The sequence below is a fragment of the Struthio camelus genome, chromosome 1 (genome assembly GCF_040807025.1).
Source record: "Struthio camelus isolate bStrCam1 chromosome 1, bStrCam1.hap1, whole genome shotgun sequence".
NCBI lineage: Eukaryota > Metazoa > Chordata > Aves > Struthioniformes > Struthionidae > Struthio > Struthio camelus.
This window is the reverse complement of record NC_090942.1, coordinates 219,103,182-219,125,877: the sequence shown is the minus strand read 5'-3', so window position 1 is coordinate 219,125,877 and position 22,696 is coordinate 219,103,182. Positions and strand designations below refer to the sequence as shown.

At 38.7% G+C, this 22,696-nt stretch overlaps 1 long non-coding RNA gene across 2 annotated transcripts in view; it reads right to left on the bottom strand.

Annotated features, from left to right (window-relative positions):
* Positions 1 to 22,696, bottom strand: part of LOC138065656 (uncharacterized) — a 1,053,146-nt gene that overhangs the window by 300,363 nt on the left and 730,087 nt on the right. For both annotated transcript variants that reach the window (XR_011138763.1, XR_011138764.1), the window contains exon 5: positions 18,318 to 18,392. This is a non-coding gene — a long non-coding RNA (uncharacterized lncRNA). The remainder of the gene's footprint in view (positions 1 to 18,317; positions 18,393 to 22,696) is intronic.

Sequence of the window (22,696 nt, the reverse complement as noted above, 5' to 3'; positions counted from 1 at the left end):
TTCCTGGCTTTTTAGCTTTGATCCATTAGTAGGTATAGATTCAGTGGTAGTTAACACAACTGGGCAAAGGCTGACTAAGTGGAAAATCGATCCTGGTAAGTGCTAGCTTACTTGCTCAACACATTAACGTTTTCCGTTTTAGTGCTTTGAACTTTTGCTCTGTAATAATGCGAGTTCAAGTCCCACCCGGGACGTTGAACTTTCAGTAAAGACTTAGAGAGAACGTGGGGGAATCTGTCATCCTTCTACTTTTTAATTAAAAGGATAAGTGGAAACTGGTGGAGAAAATATAATGAAATTACCACCTTCATCATCCACTTCTAGAACTGGGAAACAGACCTTTTCTTCGTCTAGTCAAGGGAATGGTTGACTGGGGAGTTAAAGCAGGCACTGACAAGTGTTGAAAGATGCTCCATCTGAAGTCTGAGCTCTTTAGTCACTGTCTTCTTTTTCACTCAGACTATTAGAAGCAAACAGGAAAAAAAAAAATCCGGTGACTTTGAACAGAGTTTGCACCTTGAACACTTACTAATCAGACATAATATAAATAAAAAGAAATAGATGGAAGTTTCAAGAGCACCTTACAGACTAATTAAGTGATTTTCACAGAACTCATGGGAGATGGGCAATTAAGTAATTTCCCAAATAGGTAATTTGGAAAAGGTGGGTAGGGAGATGAGCTGCGGAAAGGCACCGAGGGAGTCAAAGTTAATGAAAACACGGAACTTGCCCAGGTCCTACCCTGTGCAGGGAGCAGCCGACTTCAACGGACTCGAAAGATGAAATTGAGTTTACCTAAATCATTAAACATGGCTTTTACAAAAGGAAAATGATATCATATTCAACAAGATTTAGTCATTTCTTCCCCCTCCACCCCAACATCAGCAGGATCTTTTTCTAAGCTTAATATATCCTCAGATTTAGCCTTTTGATAATGGAAAGTTTCAAACACTCTCTGAGGTTACTACAGATCAATGAGCAGGTAAGATTTAGAGAAGAGACCTTAGCACAGATGCTCCAGCTGCTTTATTTTTTTTTTTTTTTTGGTCTCTGCATAAGCTTTCAGATTTGAGCTGACCGAAATTGATAGGTATAAAAAAGAACCTCAACCAAATTTTAGGCCAAAAGGTGCAAAGGTTACAAATTATTCCATAAGATCGGTTTGAAGTTTCATTTCTCGGTTGCTAAGAGAGGCACCAGAAATCTCCAAGCAAGAGCCTTCTGGCTTGTTTTGCAGACTTCTGAGGTCTGGATGAGCCTTTGAACTTTTGGATGTTTACCCAAGCTGAATCTGAACTTAAGGTTTATCTATACCTCATAGACGTGCCACTGCATAAAAGAGGACATATATTTTGAATCCACTGGCCATTGGTAGCTAGTTTCTCTGTTACTAAAATGGTCAGTGCTGAATGATTGCAATTTAGTAGCATAAGTACCAGAAAGACGACTAGACAAATAAAAAATTACATGAAGAGACACTTGTGACATCCAGACGTCCATGACACTGCTACTGATATATGCACATGACAAAATAATAGTCTCAGCTCACAGCACTTAGTATATGAGCAATTCAAAAAGAGCAAATAAAACCCTCAATGATTTGAAGGCTTATCTACATTTTCAGTGTCTGCTCTTCTCTCTGACATATACTTTCTCAGCAGACAGACATAGCTTGCTGTTTTCTTCACCAAAACTGTTTTTTTTTTTTTTTTTTTCTTTCCTGTATGTGATTCCACGGACTGAGCAACAGACTTTAACTAAATTTCGTTAATATTTTTAACCACCTTCCAGAGTTCTCTCATCTGACAATCTGCTCCCAAGCTCAGAAAATTGATCTGCCCCCCCCCCCCCCATAGCTATAGAAATTAATGAATATTTTAGGCAAAAATGACAACTTAGTTGGATCCCAGGCAAAGTGTCTGGATGAAATGATCATGGGAAGAAACAAATGGAAACGTTCACTCCTTTTCACTGCTTTCGAGATTGATCCTGAGGCAAGATGAGTTCAGCCACGCTACCAACAGGGTGGGAGGGGTGGAAGAGATGCTGTGTGCCATGGGACTGACTTGCAGCTCTCGGCTCTTTGGTCAGGACAGCAGCTTGGCATCGCTTGATTTTTAGCCTGTGTGAAGTCCCATCAAATTCAATGAGAAATGGAGCACAATTACATGGACCACTGCTTTGATAGCAAAGCTGGCTTCATGGTGCCACCCAAGCCCTAGTCCTCCCCTAGACATTGCCTTCATGATGTACATAAATATCAAGGTTTATTGCCCAACTGGACTTTTCATCTAGCTTTTATTAGCAGGGATGTTTAGGTGGAAGAGGGGAGATTCACTCCGGTCATTTCAGAGACCTTATTAAGAAGAAAACAGCACTAAAATATTTAATCCATAAATATTCTGTAGAATAATTTGTGCCCTTAAATATGTGACCAAAACTAAGTTTACATTTTTTTGCTAAACTGTGCTATGTAACTACATTGCACTGTGTAGCTAGTGTTAAATATACAGTTAAGTACTTTCCGAACCAAAACCTTCTGGTTGCCGTTTACAGTGATGCTTAAGGCAAAGCTGGAGATCCGCATAGCATCAGTCTGGATAGATCTGAAAAGTAAACCGTGCTCCCAAAAAACGGATTTAGAACGTCCCAAAAGAAAACTTAGCCCACAGAGTTATGATTCATAATCAAATACATCCTTTCCTTGCCCCTTTTCATCGCAGAGCTGAACACAAGCCTTTGTTATTATCTGCCTAGCTATGTGAAATGAAATAAATAAAAAATATAAAACAATCTGGCTGCCCTCTGCCCTCCAGCCCCAACCAATATTTGCTCACATTATCTTACGGAAAGGTCAAATACAGAGAAAATGAATTCCTGGTTCCTGATAAGTAAGTGGGATTTATTTACACAAATGTGTTTAATTCTGTTCTCCTACTTGTTTGCTAGTTCATCTGCACTATTTCACTCATTTCATGCAGCACAGGGTTTTTCAATTATAAATCCAGGCAGCACTGTATATTTGAGCATTCTGTCAGCTTGATTTGTTTTTATGCTGGTAATGAATTTTAAGCTCTCTCCTGAAAAGTGCTTATGATTTGGAAATAGAACTCCTCTATTGTTGTTTGGTGGGTTTGCAAATAAGCGGATAAATGGGGAAACTCTGCAGATAGCTAAATCAACGCTACGGGAACCAGTGATGAATCCCAATAGATTGCGAACAGTATGGAAACTCTTTCTCATGTTCTTTATTTTTTTCTCTCCCCTCCTTAGCGTCCCCCTTTACTTTCTTATTTATTCCACTTTATTTATTAATCAGCCTTTGGTCGTTGCTTATATGCTACACTGAATATGGCATTTGCTGCCTGTAGCATTCCGTGAAAAGATAGACAACAATCTGCTTAAACAGACACAAATCTGGGGGCCTGATTGCTTCAAGCGTTGGAAAGCAGGCTGCAGGCTGCCCCTGCGGCAGTAAAGTCACTCGTGGGAAAGAGCAGTACTAAGTGCCTGCAACCTCGACCGGGCAAGGGGTCTCGCGGTAAGACGCAGCTGCCCCATGCTGAGAGCATCAGGGCTGAGCAGCGCCTGCAGAGGAGGCCACAATGGGGCTCTCCTAAGGAAACGGGGACGCTTTCCCGGGTCATTTCTCTCATCTCAAGGTGTGGGGAGGAGCGGATGCTGCATGTGCGCGCGTGTGTGTGTTGCGGGGCGCGAACATGTAAATGTGAAAAATCAGTTCCACGCACCAACGAGGGTGACTCAGGACCTAGGGCTGTGTTTGCAACACGCGTCAAAAAGCTGCTAACAGACTGAAACGAAAAGCCTGATGGAAGGCAAACAACTGATGCTCAGCATCCGACTAACACGCCACCTCTGAAGTCTTTTAGCTTCCTGTTCAAATCTCTCTGGGATCCTATAAGTTTACGGTCTCCCCATACATTAAAATTCCCTTGAGATAAACGTGGTGTTTTGCTAATGAGCCTTGTACGAAGGGAAAGGTGGAGGTGTGGAACGCTAGCGACTATTCAGGGCAATCCGACAAATTAAATCCCACATGTCAAATGCAAATCTGACAGCGTCCTTGCGTTTGCAGTGTCTGACAACAAGGACGTGTTTTCCTACCTAGATCCGTTAAGTTTATTGACAGACTTAAACAGTAGAAAACATACCGTGGTTTTGCAAGCTATGGCATTCCCAAGACAATCATCAGTAAGTGGCTAGGAACCTGCATGGCAAGACAAGTCTGCGAGAAATCGGAGGGATCACCGAACGCTCGATACCTACTGGCTGGAAAGTGGAGAGCCAAGAGCTTTGAGAAATCAGGTAATTAACCTGAAAATCTCTCTTGTCAATAGAAAGTACTTATCACGACACGATACTTTGCTACGTGCTAATGCTGTCATACTTTAAGCCGTGGTCAAAAATAAGGAGCTGCTTTTTTTTTTATTGTAACAAAAGGATAATTGTCGTTGCTTTAAAGCTGTACGTTTTGACGTGGTCAACTACACACTCATACTCAAAATATCTGTTTCTTTGCAAATTGTGTTTTTCTGTGTAACTTGGGACATTCATATGAGTGATCAAAAGTAAATTTTTTGGTTTATTGAGCTCTGACGGTTTTGTATTGCTTACGTGATCGCAACCATTGCTTTAGCTTTTACAGGAGGCGTTTGCTGTTATTTGAGTTCTCAGCATAATTCTTAACGTAAACATGCAAAGGGTATGCTGGCTTTCTGATGGACCAGGAATGAGATTTGCGCATGCCGTGATCTCCTTTTCTGAGCCCTGTCAGTAGCCCCTTCCTGTTTCTTGCTTGTCGCCCTAGCCTAAGCAGCGGTCACAGGGGGATGGAGAGGGAAATCAGTCTTGTTTAACTGGTTGGCGGAAGCGAGAGAGGCAGGAATATGGGCCTGGCAGGCACTATGATGCCCAGACCTCTCCATCAGGGGCAGGAAGGAGCTTGTGCTCTCCTCCTGGGGCAAGGCTGGCCAGGATCGTGACTGCTAAGACTCTGGAGGACAGTGTGGGAGCTGACATTTTCCAGCTGCTCCAGCGCTGGCATCCACCAGCTAAGCCACAAGAGAAAGTAACATGGAGGCATAACCACCCTGGCTATGTGCCACTCTTCACCCAGAGGAGAAGAAGGCACTTTTCACAGGCTAAAAGCCCCAGGCTGCCAAGGGAGTCTATGAGGCTTATCTTATACCACGAGATGATTAATTTTTAGGTGAAGTTACAGGACTGGAATCGCGCTGCTACCGGATGAGCAAAGTCAGGTCAAGAGAGCACGACGTGAGTGAAGGCCTGCTTCAACAACAGACTCTTGTCTGCATATAGGACTTGTATTTACCTTGAATGAAGACGAAAGAAGTAAGTTTTTAAGCCTTCCAGCGGAAGAAAGAGTTTGTCAGTAAATGAGTAAAGAAAAGCGTAGATGCATCCTGACAGCAAGAGATAAGTGACCTTGTCACTCGTGGGTTTTCTCACTAATAAAGGTACTTCTCCAAAATATTTGGAAGAGTAGCTTTTGTTCTATAGCACAAGGTAGTACTCTAGCTGCAAAAACAAGTTTAGGACAGATATGATGTCGCTGAAGTAGCCTCTGTACATGTGATAGCGCATGGATGAATGGAGGGTGGTAGAAGAAGACCCAAGCCTAGGAAAATGAGTCAGCGCAAGGTAATCGGCAGCCTCACAGGGGAAGAATCTGACTGAGGCAACAAAGTGTGGAGCAAGGTGCTTAGATGAGAAAAGAGATACTGTTCAGGGCAGGAACCAAGCTTTGGAAAATGTCCAGGGAGGCGGTGAGGTGAACAGAAGCAGGAAATTCACTTCACGTGATAGAAGCATCCTTTCCCTCCCAGTCTTCAAGGTTTTCAAATCCATGTTAGATCCCAGCCATTTGCTCTGTGTGTGTTGCTCATATGAGAGATTCTTTCATTTGGCTCCTTCTATATATTTCTTCAGCTGCACAGTTGTATATGTGCTTTGGCAGATGCTCTAGCTTTGTTCTCAACACATGCCCAAAGTGCTAATATAATTTTTCTGGATGACTTGAGGGAAAAGGGTCAGTGAACCATCTGATAAAATCTGGCATGTACTATACGTTCGGCCCATTTAGTGCTTTATATTTTACTAAAGAACTACCTTTTAAAAGCATTTAAGCATCTGTCTGTATCTTGGGTAATTTTCCAGCTTTTACATTCATATTTTAAGATGGAAATAATATTTATATCAAAATGACACTGTTCCAGCCTGAAGTCATTTATTTCTGATGATCAAATCTTACTTCAGTTGGTGTATACAGCTGCTGCTTAATCATTTCATGACATTGTTTTCTTCTGAAACTCTTATGGGATTGTACACTGCTATTAAGCTACGTGAACTGGCTAATGTCTTGTGGTCAGGCCTGAGGTGAGATTTGTAGGGGTTAATCTTATTAGATTTTTTTTGCAATTAGTTTTTTAACTGAAGTTTCATCATGGTGTTGGGCAGGAGAAGATTCATCTGCTCAGAACTGGAGGGGTCTCTCTGTAGATGTCTACACCTGACCTCGTCATGCTCAGCACCTTTTATTATCCAGAGAGAGAAACAGCTACTTTAAGAACATGATTCCTCTCATCCAAAACAGAGGATCTTACCTGAGCCATGAGAGACCTTATTTCTCTTCATGGCCCAGGAGACAGTGTAGCTCGGCTGCAGACATCTGCACTTTACACGTCTATAGATAGGTGCGACAGCTACTGTGGCCTGCAGAAAGACTTAAAAATAATTTATAATTTGCCCAAATTGGAGAAACTAAGACCTGCTGTATAGGGTCAGAGCAAAAGTCTAGTTCTTTTAGGTGAGCAGGATACTTCTGTTGCTTCTCATGCGTATTTGTTAGTTTTGAAGTTGGAGAGTTTCTAAAGGTATAAAGCTGTTGGAACTTCCACAGTTGAAATGTCTTCAGTGAACATAATCAAGAAGACAGATGTTTTATTCTTAATTGGATAGTATGGATTCGTTTTTCTTATCTCTATTACTGAAAGTGCTATGAGTGGATTTTCCAGAATGGTGCTATAAAAATAAAAGTTGATTGATTAATTCAAAACCTACAGCTAGGAAATGTCTTCCAGGAATGTTTAGAGGAAATGCACAATGGTCTATGAATAGAAGCAATTTAGCGTGTGCACACTGAGGGCCAAACTTGCAGGCAGCTGATATATTTGGTTTTGATAGTGGCAGTTCTGATAAATTGTGACATTTTTCCCTACTCATTCCTTCCCATTATTCTGAATTAGAAGATGAGGATATTAATTAGAACTGCAGATTGTTTGAGATATAACTTTCGCATGTTTTAGGGCTTTAGGAAGCATGTGAATGTACATGCAGAAATACATATGAAGGTTAACTTCAGGTTGCAGTAAGCTCTCTAAAAACTAGATCTGATGAAACTGAAATATCTGTCAAACTGATACTCATCTCAAGCTGCAAGAGAATTAATTTCAGGCAGGATTTTTTATTTCAACCCTCCCGCCCCCCAGAAGCTTAGTAAAAGTAGTGGAAATTTTGTCCTTCGATTTCAGAGGTCTCTGAATTAGGCTGTATATATTTCTAAAACAATTTGTGTGTAAGCAAAACAAGAGAAGAGTGTTGGTGGTTTTGTATTGTATTACACACAGCAAAGGTCGATTAGTCACGAAACACTAACAAAACAAACAACTTCAGGGGATTTGGTTAGGAAAGAAGTAGCTAAAAATGGAACTAAAACCTCCCTAAATTGCTCTTTCCCAGGTGTGGCCATGCTACTCAGGTTACTTTTCCACATCTCGTTTTTTCACCAATCTTTTAACTTTAGTTGGCAGTTTCAAATATGTCCAGCAAGTTCCTCATGCACCAGAAGTCAGTCTACTAACTTACTTTGTAGTCAGAGTTAGACCATCCGTTGTTTCACTGGAGCATGGTAAATTGATTCTAATGGAAAAGGTTGTCCCTTGCGTCCTTGCTGAGACACGGGAGAGGACAAGACTACCTGGCTCTCTGACTTTGCTCTCCCACTATCGAAATGCTTTCTAGTAGCATATTAAGCTCGATTTAATATTGCGCGCACTGCTATGGTGCAGCTTTGCCCTTCTAAAGGCTAAACACCACGTTTTAGTTACCCGTTTAAATCTTTTAATAATCAGTTTATGCCAAGATGGTTTTTGTGTCAGTTAAACAGCCCCTCTTCCTCCCTGACAAAAACATCTTTTTGATGTATTTAAAAGGTTATGCTACCAGTTTAGTTATCTGAATGCAATCTTGTGTGCACTGTAATGAACATAATTATTCCAAGTGTTTGCTGTGCATCAGGGACTATTCGCTGGAAATTTCCAGTGAACACAGAAATGAAAATATTTTCAGCCATGTGCTTACCACAGAAGAAAGAGATATATATATTAAATCCAAACTCCCGGAGAAAGAATCAGGCTAACACATGAAACCGTTCTTTCTTTAGTATACCTGTTTCTGTACCGGAAAACACTTTCTCTGCCATGTTTATTGATATGGGTGAATAAAGGTCTAAGAACTCACATTCCCTTTTGGTATGACATGACTTCATGATTAGTTAATAACATGATATGGGCACCGAGAAAACAGTAACACACATAGACACCTAAAAAAAAAAAAAAAGGTAATCACTTTTCTGCCTAAATATAAATGTATAATACAGTTCTCTTCCCCATTTTTATAGAGTTCTCGTTTTCTCATTTGTGACATTGCTTGTTTGTTTGCTTGTGCATTTCTTTCCTCGGTATTTCTTTAAATGCATGGATGTGAGACACTTGTATCAGGATTTTTTATTTCCCCTTACATGATGAAATGTGCTAACTTCAATTTGAAGTTCGTCATTATGAGGGAAAGGAAATCAACGGTCCCTGCAGCAGCTGTTACTGTGTCTGCAATGCTTTGAGTTATTCTGTGCTCCAGAGGCAAAATGTCGTAATCTGATTGTTGAAAATTACATCATTGATTAGGTGTGAATAAACCGGCAACATGAAAAGAAAGGAGATGGGTGCACCATGTCACGATTAGACTTTCAGATCCTCCGGAGAGCATGCAGATTTAAAACAACTTGTATGGCTTTTTCTCCTTTAGGAGAAATACTGTAGTGATACTGAAGTCCAAGGTGACAGAAGTGTCTCAGGTCACTTTTATAAAAAGAAAATCCATGGCAGTAAAGCACAAATCAAGTCTTTAAAATATTTACTTGAAGTCTGATTTTGATAATAAGAGAGATAATACTTAGGCAAGACACATTCTGAAAACACTGCCTAACAAGTTGACCAGGACTTGTTCATTGCTTCCTAGTCCTCACCTATGTACGTATTTCATTTCGTGCACCTATAATCTCTCTTTTAGGTTATAAACACTTTCTAAACAAGGCCTGCACTTTCTTTTGTGTACAGCCCGTTGCACAACAGGGGCACGATAACAAAAAGCATAACGATGCTTGTTAAATAGTAACCTTTCTGAAAACAAGACACCAGACTTGACTTTTCCTTGCACGCACAGATCTGAAAACAAAAAAAAACCCTCAGAAATCTACTGAATCTACTGAAATTCCTTTTGAATAAAGGATGCTCTTCCATGTCACTGGCAAAACCAGAAATATTCAAATTCAGTTATTGCAGCATCAGTATAAAACCCTAACATACAGACAGCATGCATACAAAATAAAAATGATAGGAAATAGTTTACATTATAAGTCTTGCTACTCAGAAGGGCTCATTTTCTTCCAGGTCTCTTGAACATACATATTTCCTGTGGTGGCATGTTAAAGCGTGCAGAAGAGCACACTGGCCAGCAGGAGCAGAAAGCTCCTGACTCCCACTGCACTTGGAGGCCAGCGGCAGCTGGGAAAACCACTCCAGAAAACGAGGTGTTAGTTTAAGCTAAGTCACTTTGTTCCCTCTACTGAAAAAGAATAGAGAAAACACAAATCACCCCACCTGAGATACCTAAAGTTGGGAAAGATGAAACTAAACCTTAGTTAATAACTTAGAGAAAAGAGAAAATTTGGAATACTACACCAGAAACCTTTTTGACCCCAGGTCTAGATGATACCGTACCATTTTTTGCGGTCAAACTTTAATTGTATGCATGAACACACACACATGCACACATATATATGTATGTACGTATCTATCCATCTATACATACATATTTTCATTTTTTCCAATGAACAATACTAAATATATGATCACAGAAAATAGTCATTGTCATTTTAAATTAGATATTTAAGCAATACTACCTCAATACTTTATGTAAGATTTTTATATGAAGTATATATAAGGATAGAGCTAGTACACCTAACAAAGTCATGCTTTATTGTTATGCAAGGTAAAACTTAAAAGCTGCAAGGTTAATTACTATAATTTGGAAGAAGACAGTATAGGTAAAATGCAGATGCTGTAATATCTATGTAATTAACTTGTAATTGCAGCATAATTGCACAGTGGTTTTGCCTTGCAGTAGATTGCTAAACTGCATTTGAATAGTTAATTATGAATGGATTAATTATAAAAATTTTGACATCATGTTTAATTTATTTTTGTGACAGGGTTCCTTTAAATTATCAAATAGAGGATGTATAATTTTTCAGATCCCTCCTCAGAAGAACATTTCACTGTATTTGCATGTTACATGTAGGCGGCATGCCAAAGCTATAGCAAGTTAAACATAAATCTTAAAAGGCTTTTCTTTATACATTATGCATTATTTCTCATAATACATAAGCTCATAAAAAATACATATCACTTGGGCTGACACAGCTGTAAGCAAAAGAAAGATGGCTGAAACCTAAGGACACAAATGTTCTAACAAAATATAATAAAATACACAATAGAAACATTAATCAAGTAATTTTAGAGAAGGATCGGGAGTGACACAGCCCTCCACCATCTCATGCGATCTCCTGGTATCAAATCACAGAGAATGAAGGACAGCTACGTTGCTAGATGGCAGCAAACTCTCTTAAGCAATTGTTCTGGGTGGATGTAACCGTCATCTTGGGGAAAAGCAAAAAGAAAGAGGAATCCTTCAGAGCTTGCTAGCCCTCAAGCGAATAACAAAACCCACAAGATGGCTTCAGAAGCTTGTGGAAACATTGGAGAAGCTAAGGAGAAGTTTTAGTGTTAAGTGATATTTTATTCATGCATTTAGTTTATTCACGTTTTTGAATAAATAAATATTCTTTTAACTGCTGTGGAGCGATAAAACTTGTTCTGATCACGAAGGGGAAGTCGATTGCCATAGGTATGTGGGGTCTTGCAACAGCTGAGGGTGCAACAGCCGTTCTCCAGGGTGTTCAGAAGGTAACATGTTGTGCTTCTCACTTAAGGGCACAAGTTAGATAAACTATAACACAGTCATCTGAAGAGAAGAAGCGTGCTTAGCTGTGCAGGGCTAGCCTCAAAGGTCTCTGGCACACGGCAATGCAGCAAAGAGCGTGCACAAGTGCCGGGGCTGTGAACACTGGTACTGGTGGGTGGGATGTGGCCGGGACTGTCCTCCAGCAGAAGCCATCTAGCATGAAACAGCCTGCTTCCTCGTCATTAAACCTTGTTAGCCTCTGGCATCCAAATTACGTCCTGGGAATCGCCCTTAGCTGTGCCACTTTCCCACTTGTGCCTGAAAGTTATCTGACGGTGTAATGTGGCCAGTCGAAAACCATGCCAGAGTGTCCTAATTCTTCTCTGGCAAGCATTACTATTCCAGATAAAGTATATCAACTACATTGTATTTACACTGTATTTTCCTCTTTTTTTTTTTTTTTAATAAGGAACTTCCATGTTTTGGGACCACAGAGCACAACAGTGCAAGTGTTAAAACTGTTAAAGTCACGTTTTCCGTAACTCTTCCAGTCCTGGAGTCCAGGGCCAGTTGGAAAATCATAGGTCTCCCATTCAAAATTGCTTCTGAGCTTCAAGGTTTCAAAATAAAAATGGCAACCACCAGCATCAAAGGCTCAAGAGAAAGAATGGGTTACGCTAATCTTAATTTTATTGTTAATATTACTATTCTTTTAAATTCGCCTTACCTTTGAATGCATGCAGTGACTATCCTGATTCATGCCATGAGCTGTACGAGGTAGAGCATCATAGTATTAGGACTGGTGGCAGATGTACAGAGCCTGCGTTGCTTAAACCCTAACATTACAGCTTGTTCTAAGGCTTATTCCTGTCAGAAAAATAGGACGTATAAACACTAGAACAAACTGATTTTGTATCCTAAGGCCAGGTTCTGTCCAAGAATAACCTATTTCATGAACTTTATAGACTTGAGAGAAAGTACAAATGTGGAAGAAAAGTTGTTCTGCTTTACTCTTCAACTTGTCCTAGTTCTCTCTCTTTTTTACTTTGTGGGCACGCATGTAATGAATTTAGTTCCAGACATTGATCTGATGATGCCATTCTTCATACCTAGTTAAGTATAGAAAATTATGACTGAAGCCATCAATTAGAATTAAAAAGTGTATGAGCATATGAGCAAAGATTGTGAAAAGAAAGCACGACAAAAATTACTTTGGAAGTATACTGAAGAGGTTTTTGAATTGCACAGATAACAACGCAAGAAATGAGAATATAGCATATCTGGGTATAATATAATAATACGTCCCTTGTCTACATGAAATGTAATATAAAATGCAAGCAAGGCAACGGCGTTGTGCATATACTGTGATTTGATATAACAGCGGAGAGGTTAAATTCATCCAGTACAAAATACTAATTATGGAAATTAAGGTTTTTTAAAAATTATTACATTCATTTATAACACTACTACTATTTAAGGAATGTGGGAAGATTAAAGAGACTAATAAAAAAGTCACAAAGTCCAATCCTGGATGCTGTCAGATGATCATGATATGGGTGTTCAACAGTGCAAGAAATACTCGGGGTAGAAATGACACAGTGAGGAGTGCATTATGAGCAAACTAGTTGGCTGTCTGGGTGGTCTGCTATTTGGCCTGATACGCATGCTGATTTTATCACATGGCCTATAAACAAGATTGCTTTTCTAGGGTAGTGCGGTTTATTCTGTTTTTAAAAGCCCTAAAGCTGGAACATTGCCTTGTCATAGCTGAAATCATCATTTCTGGTAGTAACCACCAAATTAAAGAACAAAAATCTACATCATAAACCACCTAACACTTTTCTTTTCCCATTTGGAAGTTGGCCTCTGTCCCCTGGGTTGCAGTTCACTGCTTCCCTTACTATTCAGCAGGAAATCTAAAGATAAAATGGAATCTCTCACACCAGATGAGATCATGTCTAACATTAATAATCAAGGATTGCTAAGATTAGTACTCAAAGGAGTGCTGAGAAAGGAGTTTACTTATCATCTCCTTAAAAGCTTTGCTGAACTGACTGTCCTGCACAGAGAGATATATTTCAGCACATCCAAAGTCCTGGACTTTCAGGAGCCATCTCTCGCAATCTCCTCTCTCACTGCAGGAAGAGCCCAAGGAAACCAATTTCTTCATACAAGCCCAGAAAGCTAGCAGGGTTAAGTCTTGCTTCCAAAGTCGTGCCAAAGCCAGTCCTCCAAAAACAATCATTTTCTAGAGTATCACTTACAATGAAGGGGGAAAAAAAGGAAGAAAAGGAAATCTGAACTTTCAGCTGTGTTGGTAGGAGTGTTGTTGAGCAGAGTGAAAGGGAGAACAGAAATTCTATTTCACAGAGAATTTCTATATTCTTCTTAATTCTGCCTAGAAATAAAGGAAAAGAAATTCCAGAGAAAGGAATCTGAGGATAGCTCAACTTCAGTTAGCTTCAGAATGACTTTTTTTGATCAAACTTCTTGTTTCTTTTCTATCTTATTCAATACATTTTCATTTTCAGAAAATTCTATCCCCCTTCTCAATGTCTAAAATGATTGTGAAGCCAAAACAAACATGGTTTTGCTAAGCTGCTGGGTTTTAAATAAACTGTATTTTCCCATGGAAAAGGATTCCATCTCATTTTTCTGGCCAAGCCTCCGCTATGTTATCAGCACGTGAAGTCCCAGCTGCAGATCGGTGTGGGAAGGACCATGACTCTGTGTCCTGCCCATTCCCTTTGGGTCCATGATTAGTCTCTGGAAAATCATTGAAAGAGCAGCTACTCGATTTCATAGGGCACAATGACCACAAATGGTGATGGCCCTAACATGGGAAGTACAGTTTAGTGGAAATGCCTTGAATCCAACAAAGGAAATCCGTATCCTGGTCTAGATAGCACGAACAGAGAAATAGCAACTTGTGCTTGAAGAACAGATGAAGATTACAGAATGATAATTTGTGGTGTGGCAACCAAAGCTGTACTAGATAGTCACCTATATACTAAGGCACAGTTCCTTTCTTACTGTGTACCTCAAACAGATAAAACATAGCCAAACTCAGAAGTCATTGTGAAGATAAGACTTTTGCTGTTACTGGGATCCAGATAGCCAACACACTCAGATTTAGGGCCACTTACTTAACTCAGAGAACTACTGGAGATCATCTTTGGAAAAAAGTATCTGAGAAAATTTGTGCATCCAATAAAAGCTTTCTTTCCTCTGTCTTATTGTCCCATTCCATCAATGGTGGCACCAGCCCCCTTAAGATGACCTCAGAACAGATCTCTGAAGTGCAACGTGGCTTATTTTGTAGTGGATCAAATGGCATCCAGTGATAGATATGTTCAAACAATACGTTCCCAGAAGAGGACACTTCTGTTCCTCTGACACTACCTCAATGGCTTATACTATCTATAGACTCATTAAAAGATTTGGAGACACAGGATCAGGTCCATGCAAACTTGCTTATTTCTGTTCAGTGAGAAAGCATATAGTGTATTATTGTTCTTTTCCTTTTTTCTTTATTTTTCTCTAAAAAGCGTAGAAGATAAATAGATTCTTATGCCTTTCACATGTAGGAGCCCCAATAAATTCACTTATGTCTTCTGACAAATATTCTCAAGCAACTTGGATGTATATTACTACTACTACTGTTAGGATTTATCTGATGATTCAAATTTTATTTAAATTATGTGAAAAACCCAAAATCTCATTCATATTTGCATGTATAGAATATTTAGTGACATCTAAGTGCAGCCCATATGACAGAGGCTGTGTTCCCTTGCTTTGCCTTGCTTTCCCTTCCCTTAAAAAAAAAAAAAAAAAAAAAAAAAGCAGCCTACCATCATCCACGATCATGGTGAGGATTTAGGGTTTGTAGAAGCCTGGCAACAATACACTTAGAGGCTGGAACACATTCCTTCCATTTGTGGCTGAATGCCTTCTAATCACTAAAAAGCCTCTAAATAGTCTCCACCAGAATAAAATAAGGTTTTGTTTAAAGTCTGGAATGGTTTTTTATTTTGGGAGTCACGTGTTATTTTCGTTCCACAGTAATGAATTAGCTCCAGTTCTGATTCTGTTCCCGATTCAGCAGCAATTCATTTCTTAAGGAAGGTCTAACTTAAGCTGCAGGTTTAGGAGAGCAGTCGGCTGCAGTTTGTAGGATTCTGCTGTGTGCTATTTCAGGTGGACAGGCAGAGACTACATTAAAACCCCAGAGGTTACGTGCATTTTGGAGAGATTGCGTTCTGACCACTCTTTGAAAGCAGCATCTTACAAACCTCTGAGGATTCCCTACTAACCCTCACCCTACTAACAAGTATCATTTTATTTCTGCAACAATTAAATAGTGCTAATTGTTATCCTAAAATTAAGAACACTTCTTTTTTTTTTCTACTCATGTTCTTCCAAAAGTTCTCAGTCTAGGTTTTGCTATATATAAGCTTGCAAACTCAATCTTCTTTCTCTTTCATGATGGTAATACTGCTCTCCACTTAAACTTCTGGCTACAAAGATGGTCTTTATAGTGAAGGTTACTTGAAAGAAGCAAAGTACCATGTTTAAAAAACAGTAGAATTAAGTTTGTGCTCAATTTCAATATAATGTATTTCAATATAATGTAATTGATAGTACATTGGTGTAAAGCTTATATAAAACAAAACAAAAATGAAAACAAAAATTAAGCTGAATGAAGCTTTGACGCATCTAAACTCCAAACCTCACTTTCAGTTTCACATTTTACACATCATTCCAAAACTATTTAAAAATCACTTTTTATGTGAGTACAAGGAAGGGTATTTACCAAGGTTTTTGAGTCTTTTTTCATTGACTGAACCTTGATAACTGATAAGGTGATTATGTCTAACTTTCTGACATGTTTTCTACACGTTTCCCAAGGACTAACAGAATGCCAACTATCAACGATCACAATACTGCTAAGAACAGATAATTCAGAAACCACAGTTTTAGTTCAACAAGCAGTGATAGGTTTTACTCTAACACAGGGTTATATGGAAACATCTGAAATATAAGCATATACTTTGATGTACAGAGTAAGAACAAAAAAATCTCCGCGTCTGTTAACAACTGTTGGGATGCTTGGGTCAGATCTTGGATAAATTATGTCAAACTACATCAATCAAGTTATGGTGCACTTCAAAATTTAATGAATTGTGACCAACACAATTAAATACAAGAACATAATACAGCGCCAAAAAAAGCATTCTGGATGGTGAAGAAATCGCAGTTTAGGTTGAAAATTAGAGAGAAAATACTAATTTCTTTTTCAGAGTATTTTAAGAACAGCACATGTTGCTTGCCAAAGGTTTTGATCATCCTGGTAGAAATTTCAAAGGACACAAACAGGGCTTTTCAAGCTGTACCACTGAAGAAGAGAGTATTTGCAGTTAAATGAGAAAGAAAAAAAGAAGCTGATCACCTGCAGCTTTCTGAAAATAACTTGTTCTGCCCTCTTATTAATATGGATTGCCATCCACAGACTATATATAAAACACATGCTATTGCTCAAGTTTAAGTATATTCACAGCTACATAACCCTGGGTAGTAGAATATAACGGAAGAATAATGACAGACTTCTTGACCAAACAAACATTCACAAAAGCTCTGTTGCTTCTTGCTGGAGACAGTACCTTAATGAACTTGTAGTGGATGCTGACTAATTTAGTAATGACAAGCATGCCTACACCGGCTGGAGAAGGAGATCCCACGTGAAAGGAGCCAACAAAACACAGCTCTCGTTAATTCAGTCATGAGAAGGTTAAATCCATGAGATTCACTTTTTGTGTCCTCAGGAGAGAAATAATCTGTGAAGATTTGGTCAGGTCTTATATATCTCTGTACACTCCTTTTATTCGCTAAATAACACCGAATTTTTGTGATTACATACATGTGTGATCGCATGCAATCGTAAGAAAATTCATTTAGGACATCTGAACATTGTTTCAGATACGTAATGCATTGCTTTACCACTAAACAACTGATACAGAGAAGAATAACACTTCTACACCTTTTTTTCTCATATCAATGCACTGTAAGCCATAAATGTGATGAGTTACACAGAATACTGAACATGCTGCTATACTGACTCCATCAACACATACTTGCCGTAATCCCACCATACAAAGCGAAAGAGGTTGGTAAATCTATTCGTTCCTGAGTACTGGGCTCCCATCAATCCTATGTTTATCTTAGATTCAATCATTTGATTTGATTCAATGTTGTTTATAGCAAAGACTCTCAAAAGAGCTTACAAGACAGAGCCACATCCATTCCTGCTGGGTTTTGTCAGTATTTGTGAACTCCGCTCCTTTAAAATGTAGTATTTTTATGTTTATAACTCCATGCTTCCAGAAAGAACTGTATAATTGTATCTTGTTACATGAACATTACCTATTCAAATTCAAGATGTACAAGAAAATGCACCTCAGTGGAAAATAATGGAACCTCGATATCAATCCTTAAACTAGTTGTTTGTGGGGAAAAAAAAAAAAAAAAACAAAAGCTGCAAATCCCTTAAATCTTATTTTCTTTGAATGGAAGTTAAAGGACGTGGCTTATATAGCTGTTTTTCAAATTTTGTGCCAAGAATAAAGTGTTCAAAACCAGGTTTAGATCCCGGGGCCTTGAAATTTCTGCAGGGTGAATTTCTTTGTGAAAAGAATTGTTTTCTGTAGAAAGGCAATCTCTTCCCATAGGCTGGTAAAATTTAAATCTGTGATGGCATCTCTAATAACAAACTAGAAAAGCCCACAGGTGCTGTTATGTCTGAATAAGCTACTGTAACAACAAAATCTTTATGGAATTAAAAATGCAACAAACAACCTGAGTTTCTAAATGAAATGTAAATAAAATAAGCACAGAAAGAGAATTTCCGGTAGGACTTTTCAAACCATGAGAAGCTGAAAGACTATGAAATTGTGCAAAATTTGAAATTATCTCTTTCTTACCTTAATTACAGCTTTTCATCAATGTTCCAGAAGCAGAGAACAATCCATGTTGCAAAGCAATGGGATATATACATCCTATCGAAAAAAAAAAAGTGAGAGAGTTGAAAAAAGGCTGCAACTTCAGAAATTTTGTTCCTCTAATTAAAATGTAATGCTGAAGCCCTGTTCAGTCCAGGTGAAAAAAAAAAAATTATATGTTCTATGAGAAGATCATAGTCATGTGAAACATTTGTTGAGAGCTAATCTTAGAAGACAACTGAATGGACCTGAGGGCCCTCGTACCATTGACTCAAAGCACTTTTAGCAATAGTAGTCTTCTTTTTATGTCTTTTTTTATGCAGACGAGTTTCTGAACAATTAAGGACGTGACACAAAATTATTGCACACTTTTTTGATACAACTGTAATGTGCAAATATATTAATTTGTTTGATAGTACTATAGTAAGGTATAGTAGGCGCTATTCCTAGGCCAGAACATAGGATTAGTGTTTTTACTAGACCAGCAAAAATATTTCATTTCCTTAAGTATCTAAGTCTACCCACTCCACACACACACACATATGAGCACACATTAATATACATGTATGTGTACATATATAATATATATATATAAAGATAGTGACATAGGAGGGGTAATTTAACATCAAAACGTTTCATTTCAAGCCAGAACCCTTCTGACATCTTTGCATCTTTACAAATTATTGACCCAATATGGGAGATGGTCTTGATGTTGGAATAGAATATCTTATAAACCATTTGCTGGGGTATTTTTGGAAATTTATATGAGTGTGAATGAGAGTGGAATATGGAATAAACATCTTTGAGACATCTCAATAAGTAATCACTTTTTGGCCCACAGAGAAGAAGATGACCACAAACTCATCTGCCTACAGGTTAGCTTCTTTTTAATTGTTCTTCTCCTATTATGGCCAACTGCATTAAATAGTGACCGATTTTCTTTCGTGAAGCAGAAGATGATCTGTCATTTGCACTGACATGCTCTCAGCAGAACCTACTCCTTTAATTTTGATCATTTGTGGAGTCAAAATCATAAGAAGCTTCAAAAAAAAAGTATCAGAAATGGTAACAGGTCATCTGATCACAGGATGCCTCAGCCATTTGAGGCTAAAATGTGAGATGATGGAGCTGCTGACTCTGAATCTAAATCTGATCTGGGATTTGGCCACAAACTTAACCTCCCCCGTGCTCAAGCTTATCTGCTCCTACCACTGGCTTAAACTGAGTCACCGCTGCCGCAGTATTGTTGTACACACCGAATAAAATCACAGAGAAAGGAGACTTCTGCTAGTTTGTTCATGCTTATTCTCTCCCTGTTTCCCAACTGTTATGCATTAAGCAGCAGGCTATTGTAATCCAGCAGTGACAGGGAAGAAAACGACAAACTGCCTGAAAAAAATCAGTGGCTGCAATTTACAGTGACAATGTTTGTCACTGAAGTTTTGTGGATTGTCCTTCACGCTTAAAGGGACAAGCCTACGTGTCGCCTTTGCCTTTGATAGGATGGTAACAAAGGTAAAAAAGGCAAACAAGAAAAGAGAAAGGAGTAGAAAGAGATGTCTTTTTCTTCAATTAGAATAATTGTAAATCTTTCTTTCTTTCTTCCTTCCTTCCTTTCTTTTTCTTTCTTTCTTCCTTTCTTCCTTCCTTCCTTTCTTTCTTTCTTCTTGTAGTCTATGCATTTATGTGTTCAACATTTTACTTATTTCAGGTTTGCATTAGAGGCAAATGCTAAGGTGCTGCTCATAGACAGCACATGCTAATAAATCCCCATACAAACACTCTTTCTTCTGGGCAGTGGGGTAAATTTCCTTCTACCAGCATTTACATTGTTACTGACTTTTATTCTCTCAGCCACCTACTGTATGCTACTCCTCAAGCTTTATAAGGCAGGAAAAGCAAAAAGTAAATGAAGAAAAGCACCTGAAAAGATGCAGTGAAACATTTAGGAAAATGTGTAAGCAAGAAAATCAAAGCAATAGAATATATTATTTATCTTGTCCTAACATGAATCCTAGACAAAAAAGAAGGGTTGGAATGCACACATGTGCATGTGATAGAGTTACAAGGATTTAATGAGTTACAGCTTATCAGTTGAGTTGCTATGATTTATTGTTTTCATGATTTTTAGCTCTCCTTTCTTTGCAAGGTAATGTCAAACATTAAACTTCAGAGAAGATGCTTTTACTAAAAGAATTTAACTGCATTCAGTGTGGGTATTGGTGAACATGTCACAGTTATGGAGGCTTAGTTAAGAGAAAGGTGCATCTTGTTAAAAGAGTATAACTGAATTCTATGTCTGCACCTAAAGGAAATACTTAAATTTCCTCTTTTTTCATCATGGATTTTCGTGGAACTACTCTAACTTACACTAACATGAATGAAAGAGATGGATCAAAACGACTCATGAAATCTAGGGGGTTTTCCTTCTTTAATTTTTACCATTACATTTTCTTCCCTTTAATTTCTGTTACTCTTTGACAGTGCATTTCTCTTTTGACTTGCTCTTAAAAGTTGACCTTAGTTGCTTCCCACACTGCAGGGACTTCGTGGCTGTGCACCAGTTTAATGTTAATGAGTGAACAGCTCCAAAGTCTAACAACAATAAAATGGGCACTTGCAAGTGATGAGCACTTGGGGAAGGATTCTGTTCTTTAACTCAGAGAAAAATCGATTTCTGGACCTGAGTTTGGAGTGGGAACAGATAAAAATAAAGTGAAAAAAAATATTTCAAAAAAAAAAAAAAGTAGTAACTTCTAAAACTGCTGCGTAAACTTCTTGCGGATGTGCTCGCAGTCATGGAGTTGTCCCTGGAACACAAGATCGTCCTTTCCAAGAATCCACATTCACTCAACATATCCGAGTTGAAGGGAAAGAGGAAACATCATTTACAAATGCAACAGCAAGTGTGGCAGATCAACCCTATCTGCATGGGAAAAAGTGCTGCAATTAGTGGGGAATTAAATTACCCAGAAAAGCGACAAACACTTATACTCTGCCTTTGACAACTTTCTTACCTCCTTGCTCATTTTCTGACCCCTCTCTTGGGGTAGCCCTTGCTTTGGTGACATTTCTTGTCATGTGTTGAGAAGTAATTATCGTGGAAATCATCATGAGATCAGACTTAGCAAACAGGACTTCGCTACTGCCACCCAATAGACTTCTTGTGGGACAAGAAGTTGTTATATGGTTGATGTGTCTTTTAACTTCCTTTAGGGCAAAAGGAAGACATATGGACTGCTCTGCCTCACGCTGAATTTTACATATCAAACCTCATAGGGTGCGCACTCAGCACTGCAGACTGAAGTACCTGCCAGACCTGATGAGTCCTATGAGGTAGACTCTTGTGAGAAAAAAGAAAGAATCAGAACGCAGCATGTTTCATGCTGTATATGTGGGATTTGCATTTGGTCCCTGGCTTAGGATCCCTTTCCATGACTCCTAGATCACTTTTTCAACGTCTCTCTGATTCCTAAATTCCATGATTTATTTATCAGAAAAGAACATCTGATATGAGGCCCTGGAGAAAAGCAGATGCTCGAGCATTGTGCAGCTGCCAGGGAGTGTATATCCCAGGTTGCTCACCATGGCTGTAGCTTGAGTGATGGGTACTTTCTGACCCTAGGACTTAACTTAGCATGACAACAGGGGAAAGGCAATTTTCCCATCATCTGGCCTATGATAGGGTATGTGAGATGGCACAGTGCCCAGAATTCTTTAACTAACAAAAAACATTGACAAGTTTGTCTGAAACTACAGGGGAAATTGCTTAGAATGACGATATTTCAAGTTCTTTCTCCATAAGCCTGTTATATAGGAAAACTCGTCCAGCTGGCTAGGAGAGGAGTCTGGAAGGCATCCTGACCCTTCTGTGCTATTTTTAACCTCTTGAAATTGGATGAATGGCAAATACCAGCCATAGGCAGCCCAGTTGCTTCTAAGATGTACATTTTCTTTGTCTGCTTTGCAATTTTTTTCCTAATTCTCTGTGGAAGGGTGAATGGAGCTGATATCTGTAGGCAACAACTTTCTCTTGCTAAACCATACACTGAAGTCAGAGCCTCTCTCTTTTTCAGTTGATCTGTGTTATGAAGTTTCCAGATTCGTAGACTATAACATTAGAGTGGACCACTTATAAACCACTTAATCTGCTTTTGTCCATAATACAGGTTAAAAGAGATTGTAATTTATTATCTAATTGTGACATAGATATAAAATTACTCATCTCTTTCTTAAATTTTTCTTTAGTGATTTACTCTTCTTTATATTCAAATCAACATTTGCTGTCTCATTGTGTTTCTCCACTATATTATACTCTTAGTGCTCCAGTATAGTAACAGTCATTAGTGGATAAACTCCAT